This window comes from Schistocerca serialis, chromosome 7 (assembly GCF_023864345.2).
Source record: "Schistocerca serialis cubense isolate TAMUIC-IGC-003099 chromosome 7, iqSchSeri2.2, whole genome shotgun sequence".
NCBI lineage: Eukaryota > Metazoa > Arthropoda > Insecta > Orthoptera > Acrididae > Schistocerca > Schistocerca serialis.
This window is the reverse complement of record NC_064644.1, coordinates 603497690-603516653: the sequence shown is the minus strand read 5'-3', so window position 1 is coordinate 603516653 and position 18964 is coordinate 603497690. Positions and strand designations below refer to the sequence as shown.

The following is an 18964-nucleotide window of genomic DNA, read 5'->3' as shown; positions in this document are numbered from 1 at the left end:
ACTGACCAATGCTGTGATGCGGCTGTTGCACGGCGCCAGATCAGCGATGGTGGTCAACGGAGGGAGAACTGAGTATTTTAAGATCTTAAGATCAGTGAGACAGGGTTGCCCCTCGTCGATCCTCCTTTATGCGATTGCCTTAGAACCGTGCCTCGCAGGCCTTCGCCGCCGTCTTACCGGGATCTCCCTACGGCATTTATCATTCAAATGCAGAGCATATGCGGATGATATTGTGTTCCTCGTACGGAATGAAAGGGAGACTCAAACAGCACTGGATTGGCTACAGACGTATGGGATGGCAGCTGGAAGTGTGGTCAACTACCGAAAATCACAATTCATGCATGTGGGGCGTGGCCTAGAACCAGGAACGGAAGGACCCTTACCTGCGGTGGAAACCCTTCGCTGTTTGGGTATCACCTTTCATAAAGAGACAGCGGGAACGGCTGCGGACAACTACCGAAGACTGTTACTCAGAGTCCGCACGGCAGTGCGACTAAACGCCCTACGGTCGATGGATATGCTGCAGCGAGTGTTACTCGTCAACCTTTATCCCCATGATGTGCCACCTGACACACCTTCTCCCCTTGACGCGTACGATGGCTATGAGGATTCAGGCGGCTTTTGGGTACTATGTGTGCCTGGGACAACTCTTTAAGGTACAGTACAACACGCTTACCCTCCCAGCGCGAGAGGGGGGCGTTGGTTTAGTGAACGTGCACGAGAAGGCGCGTGCCATGTTTATTAATACTATGCTCAAACGGTGGCGCAACAGGAACCACTCGCTTACGGGGACGATTATCGAAGAACTCGTACCAACATCGCATCTTCCTCCAGTCAGTGTCGGCCATATATCACCCCCTTTAACGTATGTGCGCACGTTCATCGTGGAACACAGTTACGTTCGAGAGCGTTTACCGACGACCCGACAGTCGACATCGAAGGACGTGTACCATCTGCTCCTTCGACAGATCGCCCGGAATAGGGTGGAACGCAAACATCCAGCTGTTAATTGGCACGTGGTGTGGCGCACGGTCCACCACCCCCACCTACCTACATCAGTCAGATCAACATGGTACCTTGTCGTCAACCGAAAATACCCTACAAATGATAAAAAGTACGCAATACATTTGGCGGATTCGCCCTTGTGTCAGCAATGCGGCGTGCTGGATACGGACTACCATCGGCTGGTCTGCGGCGAGGCATTGGCTGTCTGGACTCTCGCAAGAAAGATAATAGCGTTCATGCGGCGCACTATCTATACAGCAGTCTCTTCTGACATAGTATTTTTTCCAGAGGAAACGTATTTTCCGCGTCATAAGACGAACGCGGTGGCGTGGATCACAGGTATGACGGTCCATTACATCCATAGAGACACACGTACGAACTTACTGAACGTCCTGGATTACTGGCAATACTTGCAAGATGGACACACAAAACTATTACGGCTACAAAAGTACAAGGATTGGTATGCCAATTTCCTAGTAACGGTTTTTGCGGACCCGCCATATACCTGGGGTGTGCCGGGTGCGCGAAGATGAGCGGCGGTGCTGTCTTGTGAAACCGACCAAGTTAAAGTGATCGACTAAGAACACTATGCGAGTATGCGACTTGCGAAAAACTCACGCTTGAACAGTTATCAAATGGATGTATTTCAAATTTTGTTTTCATATCCAAAATACTTTTCTTTAGGGTGCCGGCGGTGGCCCCACTTCGATTTTGTTGTTATTTCATGCTGCATGGTAGGACGGCAGCAAGGATCCTTCCAGAACAGTTATCATGTGACAGGACGTACTATGTTTATTTTGTGAATAATAAAGGTTTCTGTTTCTCCTACCTTCCTTCATATAAATAAATAAAAAAAAACCCTCACTAAAAAAAAAAAAAAAAAAAAAAAAAGTGGCAGAGCGCTGGTCTAGTAAACCAGAGGTCGTGAGTTCGATCCTCACAGGAGGCAAACGAATTTTGTAACAGCCCCTTCTACCGTAGCCCTTTCGAAAAAAGCGGTCAAGAATAAAAAAAATTATGAATGGGTGCGGTATTTAAGAAATTCTCTCGCAAATGAAAAGTGCGAAAGGTGCTATTAAAGTAGGCACCAGAAACTGCTGCTTTTGGCAGTCTCTGGAGAGTGCCGACGTGAAATACTTAGTTCTTGTGAAGTAATTTCTACCCCTGGTAGAGACCCTCGCGGCTGTCGTCGTCGTCGGCGCCGCCGCCGCTTTGGTAATAGCGGCAACTCGCCATTGTATGACATATGGTGAGGGACCTTCTGCAACCGACTGAGATGGCAGTAAGCGATTGAAGCTGATTTGCAACCTCTTGTTTGATCAGCGTCATAAGGGCTTGAATGTAACTTGCGATGGGACACAGCAAGAAGTAGCGTCGCATTTTTAGTACTGAAATTGGAGATGGAGAATTGCGTCAAAGATGGGAAATTCATTCCGGCAAGCGCACAAATGGCGAAAATGAGGTGTGTGTGGGTAAGCACATTGCGCCAGTGACCGTGTGGCCTAATGGTACAGTCGTGCTCCGGCACTCGGCCAGTGCACATCGCGCGGTGACGGGCGGTAGCGCGGACCAGTGTTTACGTCGCGAGCAGTGCTGTGGTGGCGAGCTGCGCAGCGTGTGCGAACGCTGTTAACGTTTGTTTCTGTACCACTGTTGCAAGTAAGATGTCGACAATTAACAGAGCGAACAGCGTTCAGTGTGTTTTCGATCGTGCTGCCTTGCGACCGACGGCTTTCGAAATCCATGAGTGGATTTTTGAGGATCTGAAATTGCCGGAAGATATAGTCGACACGTTCCAGTTGTACTTTGTGCAGTACTCGTTATTTATCAAATTTATTTCGAGTGACACTTATTAGAAATTCGTTGAGGAGCATGCTGGTGTGAGACCATTTCGTCATAATGATGGCAGTATTAGCAATGTCCAAATCGTGCCTTCGGGATACGGAGTGAGAACCGCCAGGGTATTTAATGTGCCGCCTGAGTGCCCTAATGACCTGATAGCACGTTCTCTGTCACTGTACGGCGTTGTTTTGTCGGTTACCAATGAAAAATGGTCGAGTGCATATCGCTACCAAGTTAACAGCGGGGTGCGAAGTGTACGTGTGGACTTAAAAAAGCATATACCTTAGTATGTTACCATTGGCGGCTGTCGTGCACAGGTAACTTACATTGGACAACCCCCTACCTGTTCGATCTGCCATTCAACAGAACATCTGCGGATGAACTGTACACGTCGACGTCCATTTCAACTTCCACGGGAACGTCCTGTAGACGGTAGTGAAAAGCTTGTTCCGCTATTGAGTGAGGTAGTCGCGGGGACGGTACCACCACCTCGGCAGCCGGAACGTGTTAGCGAGGCGGAGATGCCAGTTCAGGTGGAATGCAGTGCCCAAGACATTTGCGGTAGGACGGACGTCGATCCGGCACCGTCATCCTCACCGGGGCAGTTACCGCTGGATAACAACGATGCGCCAGCCACCTCTGAAACTAAGCCGTGTGAGATACAGGAGCGGGTGCAGATCAGTTTGCCTGAACCGCCCCTATCGGTAGAGACTGCAGCAGACACGAAGAAAGGCCGCCGAAGGAGAAGCAAAGGGAATAGTAGCAAAGAGGAAAAGTCGGATGATTTGAGACCCGTACACATGTCAGAAAGTGGCAGCGAGACTGAACCTCCATCTTCTTGCTCCGTGCACTGCGAGGACACCGCGAGGCAAGAACGCATTCGTGAACAGACCAAACACCTGAAGGCACTACTGAGCGCTGAGAGGGAACAGAGCACCGTAACGGCTAAGAGGAAGAGCGAGCAGAGCAGCGAGCAGCTGCAGCAGCGCTCCCGCAGGAACTCGCTGACGTCAGTCGCAGCCCCGCGTGTTGGTCAGGCGGATGCGACCACGTTGACAGACTCAGCCGGCGGTGGCGGGCAGGGCGGCGCGCGCACCGCGAAGCACCCCGAAAGCAATGAGCCGTGGTGGCAGCAGGACGAGGAGATGCAGCAGTAGCTGCTCTCGCGCATGACCATCGCGCTGCGACATTTCCACTCTCTGAGTACTCCAGACGTTCCCAACGAGTTTGATTCAAAGACGTCGAGAAGGACGATCCAACACAGAGCTCATTGTCCTCTGAACCATCATGTGCGATAGCCAAACCTACAACGTTACCACACTTAACGTCAATAGAATTCACAGTGCGGTGAAACTCCGTTCGCTAACTGATTTCTTGTATGGTACCAGCGTTGACATTGCCCTCCTACAGGAGGTAATCACAGTCTTAGAAGTGCCCGGTTACGTTCTCATTGATAACATCAATCTCCAGGATGCTGTAGGCACTGCCATACTTCTGCGCGACGGTATACCATTTACGGATGTGCAGCGGCTGCCTAGTGGTCGTGGCATTTCTCTTCGCGTGAATGGTGTGCAGATTGTTAACGTGTACGCTCCCTCAGGTAGCACTCATAAGAGAGATCGCTCAACATTTTATAAAAACGAGGTTCCCATTCTTCTTAGCGCTTATCGTGCACATCTCATCCTCGGTGGTGACTTCAATTGTGTGCTTAACGACAGAGACCAAACTCCTCACACGAACAGATGTATCGAACTTGAACATTTAATTCATGGCATGCGTCTTCACGATACATGGCAACAACTGCACGGTGAACGGGTAGCGTACACCTTCGTAACTAGTCATTCTGCCAGTCGGTTGGATAGGATCTATGTGTCCGAGGCCCTCCAGCGACGCGCTGTGAACTGTGACATAGCTCCTGTCAACATCTCCGACCATTGTGCGTATCAGTGTTACCTTAACCTACGCCGCCAGCAAATATACCGCGGGAAAGGCTACTGGAAATTGAATGTCAGCCTTCTGCAGGATGCCCAACTTGAAGAGGAGGTGAACATGACGTGGCAACAGCTCCAGCGGCAACGACGTCGTTACGATAGCGCTCTCCAGTGGTGGACTCAGTGTGCTAAGCCTAAATTACGCCTCACCCTCATGAGTTACGCCCGACAAAAAAGCTTTTGGCAGAAACAGACTATTGAGTTTTATTATCGCTGTTTGAGAGAACTGTACAGTCGTGCTAACAATCCTTCTGGCGATATCGACATAAAGATCAAACGATATAAAGCGAAAATCACGGCGCTACAACGCCAACGAATGCAAGGCATCATCGTGCGAGCCCACCCCAAGGACGTTGCCGCCGAAGAACGGGCCTCTCTGTACCACATCCTGAGAACGACGAAACGGTGTAAAGCCATGTTGATTGAAGCCGTTGTTGATGACGCTGAGAATGCCATCACGAAGCAACGTGACATCATCTCGCACGTCTACGACTATTATAGTCAACTTTACAAGAAGCAAGCCGTTGATGAACACTCGTGCGACGATTTTCTTAGGACCTTGAGCTGTCGCTTGTCGCAACAGGATACTGCAAATCTGGAATCTCTTTTCACAGAGGACGAAATCCGACTGGCGGTCCACAGTGCAAAGAAAGGGAAGTCACCAGGACCCGACGGTCTCAGCGCTGAGTTTTACCAGCGTTACTGGAACCTCCTCGGTCCGACGCTCCTCGAGATCGCGAATGAACTCTGGCACCTGGAAGTTATACCCAAGGCATTTACGGAAGGTATCATCCTGCCCTTACCGAAAAAAGGGAACAGCAGGAAGGTCGAAAACATGCGACCCATCACACTCCTGAATGCCGACTTCAAAATCATCACCAGATCGATTAAGCTAAGGATGCAAACCGTTATGTACAAGGTTTTGGGCAGTTACCAGTACAGTGCAGTGCAAGGCCGAAGTGCAATCTCAGCAGCCTGCGATTTGAGGGACATCATCTGTTCGTATGCTGAAACCAAAGGACAGGGCGCTCTGATCTTTCTAGATTTTGAGAAGGCTTATGACCGTGTACGTCATGACTTCCTCTTTAAAAGCATGAAGAAACTTGGTTTTGGACTTCATCTCATAGAATTAATTCGCAAACTTACTACAAACGCCTCTTCACGGATTCTCATTAATGGCCACTTTACAAAAGAAGTTTCCATTGAGCAATCCGTCCGCCAAGGATGTCCTCTGTCAATGATTTTGTACGCCATTGCAGTGGAGCCGCTACTGAACAACTTGGCGCATAGCGGGATCGGACTTAGCGTCCAGTCTGTCACTATCCCATGCATTGCGTATGCTGACGATGTATGCGTAACTGTGTCATCATCGCAACAACTTCTGTCAGCGGAAACTCTTTTACAAAAATTCACGTTTCTTTCAGGAGCAATACTCAATAGAACTAAAACCACAGCTTTGCAGATCGGTGGCGGTATCGGAGACATATCCCATGTTACCTGGTGCAAGGTCAAGGATTCTCACACAACCCTCGGTGTTACTTTTGAGGCCAAACCAGACAAATTCCTGACGAAGAACTGGTCACACATGCTTAATAAATTACGTGCTGCTTTGATACTTCACTCCGACCGTGACTTGAACATACTACAGAAAGTTAAGACCATCGAGATCGCCATTACGAGCAAGATGACTTATTTGGCGCAAATTCTTCCCATCTCCGACCATCTAGCCAAGAGTATACAACAAGCGTTATGTTGGTTTCTTTTTAGGGGGCACATTTTCAAAGTTCAATTCGATACCTTAACCTTACCTTCGTTTAAAGGTGGCCTTAACCTCATTAAAGTACACAAAAAATGTGTCACCCTGCTCCTAAATCGCATCAGGAAGGAGTTCCGTACCCGGAGGACCAGTATCATCACAAACCTCATTCAGCGGTGGAAGCCTCATAGCCTTGACCCACCCGTTAATATCGCCGGCATTCCACTTGCTTACCGACATGTGCGACTGTACTACATGGAAATGAGCTACATTCGACACAACATCGTCGATAACGGAAGCCTGACGAACAGGAAGCTTTATGGCCTTCTCACGACAACAAACCACAGGAATCGTCTCGAAGAAAAACATCCACATACACATTGGAGTATCGTATGGCGGAATGTGCACAGCGACGTGTTACCGTCACGCGTCATAGCCGACTGGTATCTAACAGTCAACGATAAAGTAGCAACGAATGAAAAGCTACATAAAATTGGCCTTCATCCAACGCCCAACTGTGACACATGCGGAAGGGTCGATACGCTTCTTCATAGGTTCACGTGCGGACATGCAGAAGAAATTACTACATTTCTTCGTCAACGATTGTCGGTGATAGACCGTACGACGCCCTGTGGTGTAGATCTTTTAGAGATCATTCAGCCACAAAAACTGAGATATCCACGAGCAAAAAACAACGCTGCAACGTGGATCATGGGCCACACAGCATCGTTTATTATGCAGAATAGGCATGCTACTTTCCTCGACTATTATTCTTACATAGAAATTGAACACTTTACAATGAGACAACACTGTGACTACAGGAGGATATTTGGAAATATGCTGAACATCATAATTAACGGTTAAATGCTTCAAATACAATCTTTCGGATCGCAGAGGTTGCCAGTGACCTGTATGTATGACTCCCATTTGCTTCCTGGGACTTTAGCACTTGCCGCAATTTTACGATACTATTCAGATGCTCACCAATGCAGGAGGCATTTTTTCTTTCCCATTTTCGCTTTCACATTTCCCTTCTCTCGCGGAGCGAGTGGAGCAACCTTCCTTCAATTATGAAGTGATAGTCTTTTGTGCACCATAACGATTTCTGTTTACTACTTGGCAAAAAAAAAAAAAAAAAAAAAAAAAAAAAAAAAAAAAAAATGGATAAGGCGTCGGACTTTGGATCCGAAGATTGCAGGTTCGAATCCTGTCACGGTCGACTTTTTCCAGTTCTGCAAAAGATGCATGCTGTTTTACTGTGTTGTTTGAGTACTACAAAACTAGTTGAAAGTTGCTCCTGCCCGCTTCCTGGCTGCAAACCTGCGTCTACCTGAAGCACAAGCAAGACAAGGGGGTTCTGTAGCGAAATTTTCGGCACTGTGCCGATCAGGAGAGTTTTTGTTGGAACTACTGCGTCTGATTCAGGACCCAAGAGCTACGCCACAGGCGTCTGCGCACAGTCGAGCATGTTGTGTTGAATAACGGTGCTGATAGCCACGTATCATTTCAAGTAGATTTGATTCCTTTCGGAGACAATTTTTCATTGAATAGGATTGTAGCTCGTTTGTGGCAGCAGGAAACAAGCTGTAGTGAAAAGGGCCTTCCATAGATGGTCGCAGGTCCCATAAGTATTGTATGGCTCGTAACGCGTTGTGTGGAGCCCGGCTAGCTCAGTCGGTAGAGCATGAGACTCTTAATCTCAGGGTCGTGGGTTCGAGCCCCACGCTGGGCGGCGCAAAATTTTGTGTCTACGCGCATGCAACCTGCGCCCCTCTCGTGAGCCTTGCGTAATAAACGTAACGGGTTACGACGATGCCTAGCTTCGTATGAATATCAGAGGAATGGTTTTTGAAGCTGAAAGTAACTCTGAAATGAAATAAATGTGTTGTTTTGGAATTTTAGGTGTACATCGATATCGTGTGAGATGTGTAGGAAAGGAGCAGCTGTGCTAACTAAATACAAATAATGGTCGCTAATGCGGTGCGTTTCCAGCTGAAGGGCTCCGATTCACTACTCCATTAGAATAAAGTACCCGAAAAGTGCACTAGGCGGCGCCTCCTTAGCTCAGTGGCAGAGCGCTGGTCTAGTAAACCAGAGGTCGTGAGTTCGATCCTCACAGGGGGCAAACGAATTTTGTAACAGCCCCTTCTACCGTAGCCCTTTCGAAAAAAGCGGTCAAGAATAAAAAAAATTATGAATGGGTGCGGTATTTAAGAATTTCTCTCGCAAATGAAAAGTGCGAAAGGTGCTATTAAAGTAGGCACCAGAAACTGCTGGTTGTGGCAGTCTCTGGAGGTGTCGGGCTTGAGAAGCCGTGCGGCGCGGACGTGCTGTTTACGTCCTCGCCGCGACCAGCAGCTAAGCAGAGGCGGTGAGTGTTGTGATAGCGGCGCAGCGTCCATCGTACAGGCAACGTTCACATGGCTCAGACTATACGAAAGTCGACAGTCAAGTTCACGTTTGAGAACCGCTTTGCCCGACCCAAAGCGCTTGAAGTTGAACGTTTTTTGAGAGAGGTAGTGAAATTAGATCCAAACGAACTATTTGGTATTCATCTTTCGATAGTGGCAAGTGTTGTGTATGTGAAACTTATCAATGACGATTGCTGTGACCGACTGATTCGGACGTCGGGAGGCTCTTATAAGTTCCTTCACTCCGATGGCAATGTAGGGACAGTCCTTGTGGAACCAGCGGGCATTGGAATCAGAACGGTACGTGTCTTTGAACTACCATTTGAGGTGACTGCCCACCAAGTAACTTCGGCCCTGCAAAATTATGGGACGGTCCTCGCCCATACAGAGGAGAAGTGGTTGAGCTTTGAGACGTACCCTGTTCTTAATGGTGTCCGTCAAGTGAGAATCGACCTTCAGAAACATATCCCCTCCTACGTATACATTTGTGGCTGCAGAGCGATCGTCATGTATGATGGACAACCTCGTACATGCTCTGGTTGTGGAAAAGAAGGTCACGTACGATCGGACTGTCTACAACGACGAATTGCACAATTGCCTGTGGGCGAGAACCTCGATCCGCAGCGGTCCCAAGCTATGCCACTTACGTATGTCGCGGCTGCGCGAGGAGCTGCGGTGCCATTCCCCGCTGTTACCGATCCTTCCGCTGCATCACAGGAGCAGGCCATGCTGCAGGAGGCCCCGGTGGTCGATCACTCTGTGCGGCCGGCTTCAGACGCCCCCAGTCCGGATGTCTCCGCGCATGTGGACCCTCCGCGGACGGAAGTGATGGACGTGGTCTCTGACGTGACGCCCGAGACGGGAGCGGACTCCGAAACACCTAGTGCGGGACAGTCTCCACCTTCAGACGCGGAGGAAGCCCATACTTCTCGGCACCAACAAAAGAAGCGCAAGAAACAACGTATCGCTCCCCCAGATGCTGGCGAAGCAGCTCGCCCATATCGTGAAAAAGCCACACGGATTGCGCAAACGCAGCGCGGCACTCCGGCGACGAGTTCTGCAACAGACCAGGCCCCTACGCAGCGAGAGGCCAGCCCCCCTGGTCACGGTGGCGTTGACGCCTGCAGTGCGACCCCTATGGATGTGAGTACGACGCGACCCCTTGAACCATGTGATGAGCCGGATCGCAACCTTCCGAACTTGCTCCGCCCCGCCCCTGTGCATAATGAAGTAAATTGGGCTGATGATGTTGAGATTGACGCTCAGGATTCCGGACCGACGGATAAACCACTGGCCGTGGACGACACCCATGGTACCATGGGTAACGCATTCCGACCAGGATCAAGTGAGCCGATCGACGGCTCGGAGAAAGCACAGCGAACCTAAAAGCAGAAGGTGCCGCGGCGATGTGTCCAATGAACCCTCAACAGGCGTATCGCATAGCGACAATCAACATTAATAAAATCAGCAGTGCTCGTAAACTGCAGCTTCTCAGTGACATGTTACGAGCGGCGGATGTCGATATCGCCCTGTTACAGGAGGTCAGGGAGTCGGATCTCCAGTCCTTGCGCACATATACGGCTCATGTCCATCCTGGTACCGCACACGAATTGGGCACTGCCATTTTAACCAAAGAGGGTCTCGAAGTTACGGACGTCGCTTTTCTACCTTCGGCGAGAGGTACAGCGCTTACGCTCGCTGGCGTCCGCATCATTAATGTCTACGCTCCATCTGGCTCAAGTAATAGAGGCGCCCGCTCGGAATTCTATAGGACTGACATAATGCCCCTGTTCGCGGGCAGGTATGATCACGTCGTTTTCGGAGGTGACTTCAACTGCGTGCTGTCACCCCGCGACCAGACGCCGAACTACAACACATGCCCGGAGCTCTCTGCCATTATACGTGACATGGCCTTGCTGGACACATGGACCTGCCTTCATGGAGACGCGCCGGGGTTTACGTACTTCACGGCTACGTCAGCGAGCCGCCTGGACCGCATATATACGTCGCGCGGGCTTCGTCTCAGTCTTCAGCAGTCGGAACTCTGGCCGACGATCTTTTCAGATCATTTGGCGTATATCTGCACCATCACTCTGGCGCGCCAGGCAACCTATCGCGGCAGAGGCTTGTGGAAATTGAATGTCGCTGTTCTGCAGGATCGTGATTGCCGTGTACAAGTCACCGACACCTGGACGAAATGCTTACGTCGCACACACGCCTATCAGTCGGTGCTCCTCTGGTGGCTACATTGCGCCAAACCGGCCTTGAGGAGGACACTAATGAACTACTCCCGCGAGAGGATGCAATGGTACAATGCGACGGTGGAATTTTACTTTAGTGTTCTCCGTGACATGTACAACCGTCCCGCACAACGACCGGTTAGTCTTGTGGAAATCAACCGCGTCAAAGCCAAACTGTTGCATCTCATGCGCCACAAGATGGATGGAACCGTCATTCGAGCACGACTGGGATATGAGGTCGCGCACGAACGACCCTCATTGCACCACGTGGTAGGGGAAAAGCGGCAGTATACACGCAAACTCATCACGGCACTTCGGACGGTGGACGGCCGGCGGTTAACCACACAGGCCGAGATCAAAAAAGGGTTCGTGGAGTACTATGCCAGTCTGTACTCGCAGAAGACGCCAGATCGCGAGGCACTTAATGACATACTCACGGCCCTGCCGCGCCGACTCGATCGCGCCACTGTTGATGCACTGCAGGAAGATGTGACGGAAGAGGAAGTGGCGACGGCCTTGGCCAAGGGTCGCAAGAATAAAGCCCCTGGGCCCGATGGACTGCCTATAGAATTCTACAGAGAATTTCAAAGTATCCTCACGCCGATGTTGAGACAGATGTTCCAGGAGCTACTCAATCCTGAGGTGGCAGTCCCTCGCGAATTTACGCAGGGACTAATCATTCCAGTCCCGAAGACATCTTCCGGATACTCTGTGCATCAATTCCGGCCGATAACACTGCTTAACAGTGATTACAAACTCTTTGCACGACTCCTGGCCCTTCGCTTCCGACCGGCCCTTACACTGTTAACGGGAAAAGACCAGACTGGAGTCGGTGACAATCGCGCTATTCATATGGCGTTGTGTGACTACCGTGATCTGATAGCCATCGCAGATGCGTGTAGAATGCAAGGTGCCATGCTTGCTGTCGACTTAGAAAAAGCCTTTGATGCAGTCGGCCATGACTTTCTCCGCGAAACAATGACGGCGATGAGTGTTCCACAACGGCTCATTGCGTCGGTCTTGCGGCTTCTTCATGGATCAGAGTCAATGATCTTAGTAAACGGACTTTTAGCAGGACCCGTACAGATACACTGCTCTGTCAGACAGGGGTGTCCCCTCTCCATGAGCTTGTTTGCCCTCGCGATTGAGCCGCTGTTGGTTCAACTCCACACAACGCTACGGGGCGTCACTATGCGAGAAGATAAATTTGTGTACCGGGCTTACGCGGATGATGTCGTCATCTTAGTACGTTCGAACGCAGAGGTTGATATGGCAATAGCTCTGATTGAGAGATACGGCAAAGCGGCTGGTGCACAGCTCAACAGGCGGAAATCGGGAATTATGCACATTGGACGCGGGTTACCCGCGCAACCAGAAACCCGCATTAAGGTGCTTACAGAGATGAAATGTTTGGGAGTAACGTACACTAAGAATATGCGCCGCACGATCGCTCTCAACTACAAACGCCTCTTGCACAATATCCGCGCCAGTATCCGACTACACACCTTACGGTCCCTCGATGCGCTGCAAAAGGTCGAATTCGTCAACGCCTACCTGGTGTCGAAGATTATATACATAGCGCGAATATTTCCCATGCCGCGGGCGACAGCGGACAGACTCCAGGCAGTCTTCGGCCATTACGTGAACCACGGACATCTCTTTAAAGTAAGTCACGCGACGCTCACTCTCCCGCTGATAGCTGGCGGCCTCGGACTCATCAATGTCTACGTCAAGGCCTTGGCGTTGTTCGTGCGACTGACGCGATGGCATTGGAAACGCGACCATAACCGTCTGATCTCCTTCCTCCTGACGGAAATCGTGCCCCCCAACCTGGACCCGCCGATCGATATTCACCACATCCCAACGGCCTTGTGCCACTGCCGGACTTTTCTGCTGGACTACAGTTACCTGCGGAAGATGCTGCCTATTGACGACCTGCCCGCAGTCCGCAGTGTGTACGGCACCCTTATGTTGCGACAGCGCCGGAACGTGGTCGAAAGCAAATATCCTCGGTACGACTGGACTGCGGTCTGGTGCAATATCCACCCCCCTAACTTACCGACGGCGGCGCGGGCCACATGGTACTATTACGTGAATCGTAAATACCCGACGCAGTCACGTCTGAACCAGATTCATCTCGCGGCATCGCCGCTTTGCCCGACGTGCCAACTGCACGATACGGACCTCCACCGGCTAGTTTGCGGGGCTGCAAAGGACGTGTGCCAACTGCTTTGTCGCCTATTGGCCTTCATCCAACGCACGGCGCCGCACGCCATTTCAATGATGTCCCTACTCTGCCCTGATGATAACCCGTACCCGCGAACGAAGAGACACGCAGTACATTGGTTAATGGGGATAACTGTGTACTACCTATTCAGCACGTCGGAGCATGACGTGGGCGAGTACAGATCATTCTTGGAGACCCAACACTGGATACTGAAGCGAACACAGACATACCGCAAACATTATGCCCATTTTCTTAAGAAGGTGTTTGAAGACTTTCTGGCGAACCGTTGACGATAGGAATGAGCAGTTAGTCTATATATCGCTGTATGGCGATGCTGGTATCTACACAGGTAAAATTGTGTAACGATACACGAAGAATCCATGCATCAATCAAAAAAAAAAAAAAAAAAAAAAAAAAAAAAAAAACCTATCCGAATTCACCGGTTATAAATTAGCATCGAGAAGACGGCCTAGCGTCCGGAAGGCCGGAAAGTCTATCTCCCTACTGTCCCCAGCGGACATGCGTTCCGGAAGGGAACTATATGATTTTGGCCCAGGAGGGGCTTCTTCATTTTCATGTTGTAAAAAAAAAAAATAAAAAAAAAAAAAAAAAAAAATGGATAAGGCGTCGGACTTTGGATCCGAAGATTGCAGGTTCGAATCCTGTCACGGTCGACTTTTTCCAGTTCTGCAAAAGATGCATGCTGTTTTACTGTGTTGTTTGAGTACTACAAAACTAGTTGAAAGTTGCTCCTGCCCGCTTCCTGGCTGCAAACCGGCGTCTACCTGAAGCACAAGCAAGACAAGGGGGTTCTGTAGCGAAATTTTCGGCACTGTGCCGATCAGGAGAGTTTTTGTTGGAACTACTGCGTCTGATTCAGGACCCAAGAGCTACGCCACAGGCGTCTGCGCACAGTCGAGCATGTTGTGTTGAATAACGGTGCTGCTAGCCACGTATCATTTCAAGTAGATTTGATTCCTTTCGGAGACAATTTTTCATTGAATAGGATTGTAGCTCGTTTGTGGCAGCAGGAAACAAGCTGTAGTGAAAAGGGCCTTCCATAGATGGTCGCAGGTCCCATAAGTATTGTATGGCTCGTAACGCGTTGTGTGGAGCCCGGCTAGCTCAGAAAAAAAAAAAAAAAAAAAAAAAAAAAAAAAAAAAAAAAAAAAAAAAAGTGGCAGAGCGCTGGTCTAGTAAACCAGAGGTCGTGAGTTCGATCCTCACAGGAGGCAAACGAATTTTGTAACAGCCCCTTCTACCGTAGCCCTTTCGAAAAAAGCGGTCAAGAATAAAAAAAATTATGAATGGGTGCGGTATTTAAGAATTTCTCTCGCAAATGAAAAGTGCGAAAGGTGCTATTAAAGTAGGCACCAGAAACTGCTGCTTGTGGCAGTCTCTGGAGAATGCCGACGTGAAATACTTAGTTCTTGTGAAGTAATTTCTACCCCTGGTAGAGACCCTCGCGGCTGTCGTCGTCGTCGTCGGCGCCGCCGCCGCTTTGGTAATAGCGGCAACTCGCCATTGTATGACATATGGTGAGGTACCTTCTGCAACCGACTGAGATGGCAGTAAGGGATTGAAGCTGATTTGCAACCTCTTGTTTGATCAGCGTCATAAGGGCTTGAATGTAACTTGCGATGGGACACAGCAAGAAGTAGCGTCGCATTTTTAGTACTGAAATTGGAGATGGAGAATTGCGTCAAAGATGGGAAATTCATTCCGGCAAGCGCACAAATGGCGAAAATGAGGTGTGTGTGGGTAAGCACATTGCGCCAGTGACCGTGTGGCCTAATGGATAAGGCGTCGGACTTTGGATCCGAAGATTGCAGGTTCGAATCCTGTCACGGTCGACTTTTTCCAGTTCTGCAAAAGATGCATGCTGTTTTACTGTGTTGTTTGAGTACTACAAAACTAGTTGAAAGTTGCTCCTGCCCGCTTCCTGGCTGCAAACCGGCGTCTACCTGAAGCACAAGCAAGACAAGGGGGTTCTGTAGCGAAATTTTCGGCACTGTGCCGATCAGGAGAGTTTTTGTTGGAACTACTGCGTCTGATTCAGGACCCAAGAGCTACGCCACAGGCGTCTGCGCACAGTCGAGCATGTTGTGTTGAATAACGGTGCTGATAGCCACGTATCATTTCAAGTAGATTTGATTCCTTTCGGAGACAATTTTTCATTGAATAGGATTGTAGCTCGTTTGTGGCAGCAGGAAACAAGCTGTAGTGAAAAGGGCCTTCCATAGATGGTCGCAGGTCCCATAAGTATTGTATGGCTCGTAACGCGTTGTGTGGAGCCCGGCTAGCTCAGTCGGTAGAGCATGAGACTCTTAATCTCAGGGTCGTGGGTTCGAGCCCCACGCTGGGCGGCGCAAAATTTTGTGTCTACGCGCATGCAACCTGCGCCCCTCTCGTGAGCCTTGCGTAATAAACGTAACGGGTTACGACGATGCCTAGCTTCGTATGAATATCAGAGGAATGGTTTTTGAAGCTGAAAGTAACTCTGAAATGAAATAAATGTGTTGTTTTGGAATTTTAGGTGTACATCGATATCGTGTGAGATGTGTAGGAAAGGAGCAGCTGTGCTAACTAAATACAAATAATGGTCGCTAATGCGGTGCGTTTCCAGCTGAAGGGCTCCGATTCACTACTCCATTAGAATAAAGTACCCGAAAAGTGCACTAGGCGGCGCCTCCTTAGCTCAGTGGCAGAGCGCTGGTCTAGTAAACCAGAGGTCGTGAGTTCGATCCTCACAGGAGGCAAACGAAATTTGTAACAGCCCCTTCTACCGTAGCCCTTTCGAAAAAAGCGGTCAAGAATAAAAAAAATTATGAATGGGTGCGGTATTTAAGAAATTCTCTCGCAAATGAAAAGTGCGAAAGGTGCTAATAAAGTAGGCACCAGAAACTGCTGCTTTTGGCAGTCTCTGGAGAGTGCCGACGTGTAATACTTAGTTCTTGTGAAGTAATTTCTACCCCTGGTAGAGACCCTCGCTGCTGTCGTCGTCGTCGTCGTCGTCGTCGTCGTCGTCGTCGGCGCCGCCGCCGCTTTGGTAATAGCGGCAACTCGCCATTGTATGACATATGGTGAGGTACCTTCTGCAACCGACTGAGATGGCAGTAAGCGATTGAAGCTGATTTGCAACCTCTTGTTTGATCAGCGTCATAAGGGCTTGAATGTAACTTGCGATGGGACACAGCAAGAAGTAGCGTCGCATTTTTAGTACTGAAATTGGAGATGGAGAATTGCGTCAAAGATGGGAAATTCATTCCGGCAAGCGCACAAATGGCGAAAATGAGGTGTGTGTGGGTAAGCACATTGCGCCAGTGACCGTGTGGCCTAATGGATGAGGCGTCGGACTTTGGATCCGAAGATTGCAGGTTCGAATCCTGTCACGGTCGACTTTTTCCAGTTCTGCAAAAGATGCATGCTGTTTTACTGTGTTGTTTGAGTACTACAAAACTAGTTGAAAGTTGCTCCTGCCCGCTTCCTGGCTGCAAACCGGCGTCTACCTGAAGCTCAAGCAAGACAAGGGGGTTCTGTAGCGAAATTTTCGGCACTGTGCCGATCAGGAGAGTTTTTGTTGGAACTACTGCGTCTGATTCAGGACCCAAGAGCTACGCCACAGGCGTCTGCGCACAGTCGAGCATGTTGTGTTGAATAACGGTGCTGATAGCCACGTATCATTTCAAGTAGATTTGATTCCTTTCGGAGACAATTTTTCATTGAATAGGATTGTAGCTCGTTTGTGGCAGCAGGAAACAAGCTGTAGTGAAAAGGGCCTTCCATAGATGGTCGCAGGTCCCATAAGTATTGTATGGCTCGTAACGCGTTGTGTGGAGCCCGGCTAGCTCAGTCGGTAGAGCATGAGACTCTTAATCTCAGGGTCGTGGGTTCGAGCCCCACGCTGGGCGGCGCAAAATTTTGTGTCTACGCGCATGCAACCTGCGCCCCTCTCGTGAGCCTTGCGTAATAAACGTAACGGGTTACGACGATGCCTAGCTTCGTATGAATATCAGAGGAATGGTTTTTGAAGCTGAAAGTAACTCTGAAATGAAATAAATGTGTTGTTTTGGAATTTTAGGTGTACATCGATATCGTGTGAGATGTGTAGGAAAGGAGCAGCTGTGCTAACTAAATACAAATAATGGTCGCTAATGCGGTGCGTTTCCAGCTGAAGGGCTCCGATTCACTACTCCATTAGAATAAAGTACCCGAAAACTGCACTAGGCGGCGCCTCCTTAGCTCAGTGGCAGAGCGCTGGTCTAGTAAACCAGAGGTCGTGAGTTCGATCCTCACAGGAGGCAAACGAAATTTGTAACAGCCCCTTCTACCGTAGCCCTTTCGAAAAAAGCGGTCAAGAATAAAAAAAATTATGAATGGGTGCGGTATTTAAGAAATTCTCTCGCAAATGAAAAGTGCGAAAGGTGCTATTAAAGTAGGCACCAGAAACTGCTGCTTTTGGCAGTCTCTGGAGAGTGCCGACGTGTAATACTTAGTTCTTGTGAAGTAATTTCTACCCCTGGTAGAGACCCTCGCGGCTGTCGTCGTCGTCGGCGCCGCCGCCGCTTTGGTAATAGCGGCAACTCGCCATTGTATGACATATGGTGAGGTACCTTCTGCAACCGACTGAGATGGCAGTAAGGGATTGAAGCTGAGTTGCAACCTCTTGTTTGATCAGCGTCATAAGGGCTTGAATGTAACTTGCGATGGGACACAGCAAGAAGTAGCGTCGCATTTTTAGTACTGAAATTGGAGATGGAGAATTGCGTCAAAGATGGGAAATTCATTCCGGCAAGCGCCCAAATGGCGAAAATGAGGTGTGTGTGGGTAAGCACATTGCGCCAGTGACCGTGTGGCCTAATGGATAAGGCGTCGGACTTTGGATCCGAAGATTGCAGGTTCGAATCCTGTCACAGTCGACTTTTTCCAGTTCTGCAAAAGATGCATGCTGTTTTACTGTGTTGTTTGAGTACTACAAAACTAGTTGAAAGTTGCTCCTGCCCGCTTCCTGGCTGCAAACCGGCGTCTACCTGAAGCACAAGCAAGACAAGGGGGTTCTGTAGCGAAATTTTCGGCACTGTGCCGATCAGGAGAGTTTTTGTTGGAACTACTGCGTCTGATTCAGGACCCAAGAGCTACGCCACAGGCGTCTGCGCACAGTCGAGCATGTTGTGTTGAATAACGGTGCTGATAGCCACGTATCATTTCAAGTAGATTTGATTCCTTTCGGAGACAATTTTTCATTGAATAGGATTGTAGCTCGTTTGTGGCAGCAGGAAACAAGCTGTAGTGAAAAGGGCCTTCCATAGATGGTCGCAGGTCCCATAAGTATTGTATGGCTCGTAACGCGTTGTGTGGAGCCCGGCTAGCTCAGTCGGTAGAGCATGAGACTCTTAATCTCAGGGTCGTGGGTTCGAGCCCCACGCTGGGCGGCGCAAAACTTTGTGTCTACGCGCATGCAACCTGCGCCCCTCTCGTGAGCCTTGCGTAAT

The 18964-nt window shown here is 49.6% G+C and overlaps 10 non-coding genes across 10 annotated transcripts; all 10 read left to right on the top strand.

Moving 5' to 3' along the window:
• Nucleotides 1–8253: 8253 nt before the first annotated feature.
• On the top strand, nt 8254–8326 carry Trnak-cuu (transfer RNA lysine (anticodon CUU)). Its single transcript has one exon. It is a non-coding gene; the product is annotated as a tRNA-Lys (tRNA).
• A 321-nt stretch (nt 8327–8647) lies between these two features.
• On the top strand, nt 8648–8719 carry Trnat-agu (transfer RNA threonine (anticodon AGU)). The gene has a single exon. It is a non-coding gene; the product is annotated as a tRNA-Thr (tRNA).
• A 6533-nt stretch (nt 8720–15252) lies between these two features.
• On the top strand, nt 15253–15325 carry Trnaq-uug (transfer RNA glutamine (anticodon UUG)). The gene has a single exon. It is a non-coding gene; the product is annotated as a tRNA-Gln (tRNA).
• Nucleotides 15326–15765: 440 nt separating this feature from the next.
• Trnak-cuu (transfer RNA lysine (anticodon CUU)) lies at nt 15766–15838 on the top strand. The gene has a single exon. It is a non-coding gene; the product is annotated as a tRNA-Lys (tRNA).
• A 321-nt stretch (nt 15839–16159) lies between these two features.
• Trnat-agu (transfer RNA threonine (anticodon AGU)) lies at nt 16160–16231 on the top strand. Its single transcript has one exon. It is a non-coding gene; the product is annotated as a tRNA-Thr (tRNA).
• Nucleotides 16232–16797: 566 nt separating this feature from the next.
• Trnaq-uug (transfer RNA glutamine (anticodon UUG)) lies at nt 16798–16870 on the top strand. The gene has a single exon. It is a non-coding gene; the product is annotated as a tRNA-Gln (tRNA).
• A 440-nt stretch (nt 16871–17310) lies between these two features.
• On the top strand, nt 17311–17383 carry Trnak-cuu (transfer RNA lysine (anticodon CUU)). Its single transcript has one exon. It is a non-coding gene; the product is annotated as a tRNA-Lys (tRNA).
• Nucleotides 17384–17704: 321 nt separating this feature from the next.
• On the top strand, nt 17705–17776 carry Trnat-agu (transfer RNA threonine (anticodon AGU)). The gene has a single exon. It is a non-coding gene; the product is annotated as a tRNA-Thr (tRNA).
• Nucleotides 17777–18318: 542 nt separating this feature from the next.
• Nucleotides 18319–18391, top strand: Trnaq-uug (transfer RNA glutamine (anticodon UUG)). Its single transcript has one exon. It is a non-coding gene; the product is annotated as a tRNA-Gln (tRNA).
• A 440-nt stretch (nt 18392–18831) lies between these two features.
• Trnak-cuu (transfer RNA lysine (anticodon CUU)) lies at nt 18832–18904 on the top strand. The gene has a single exon. It is a non-coding gene; the product is annotated as a tRNA-Lys (tRNA).
• Nucleotides 18905–18964: the final 60 nt, after the last annotated feature.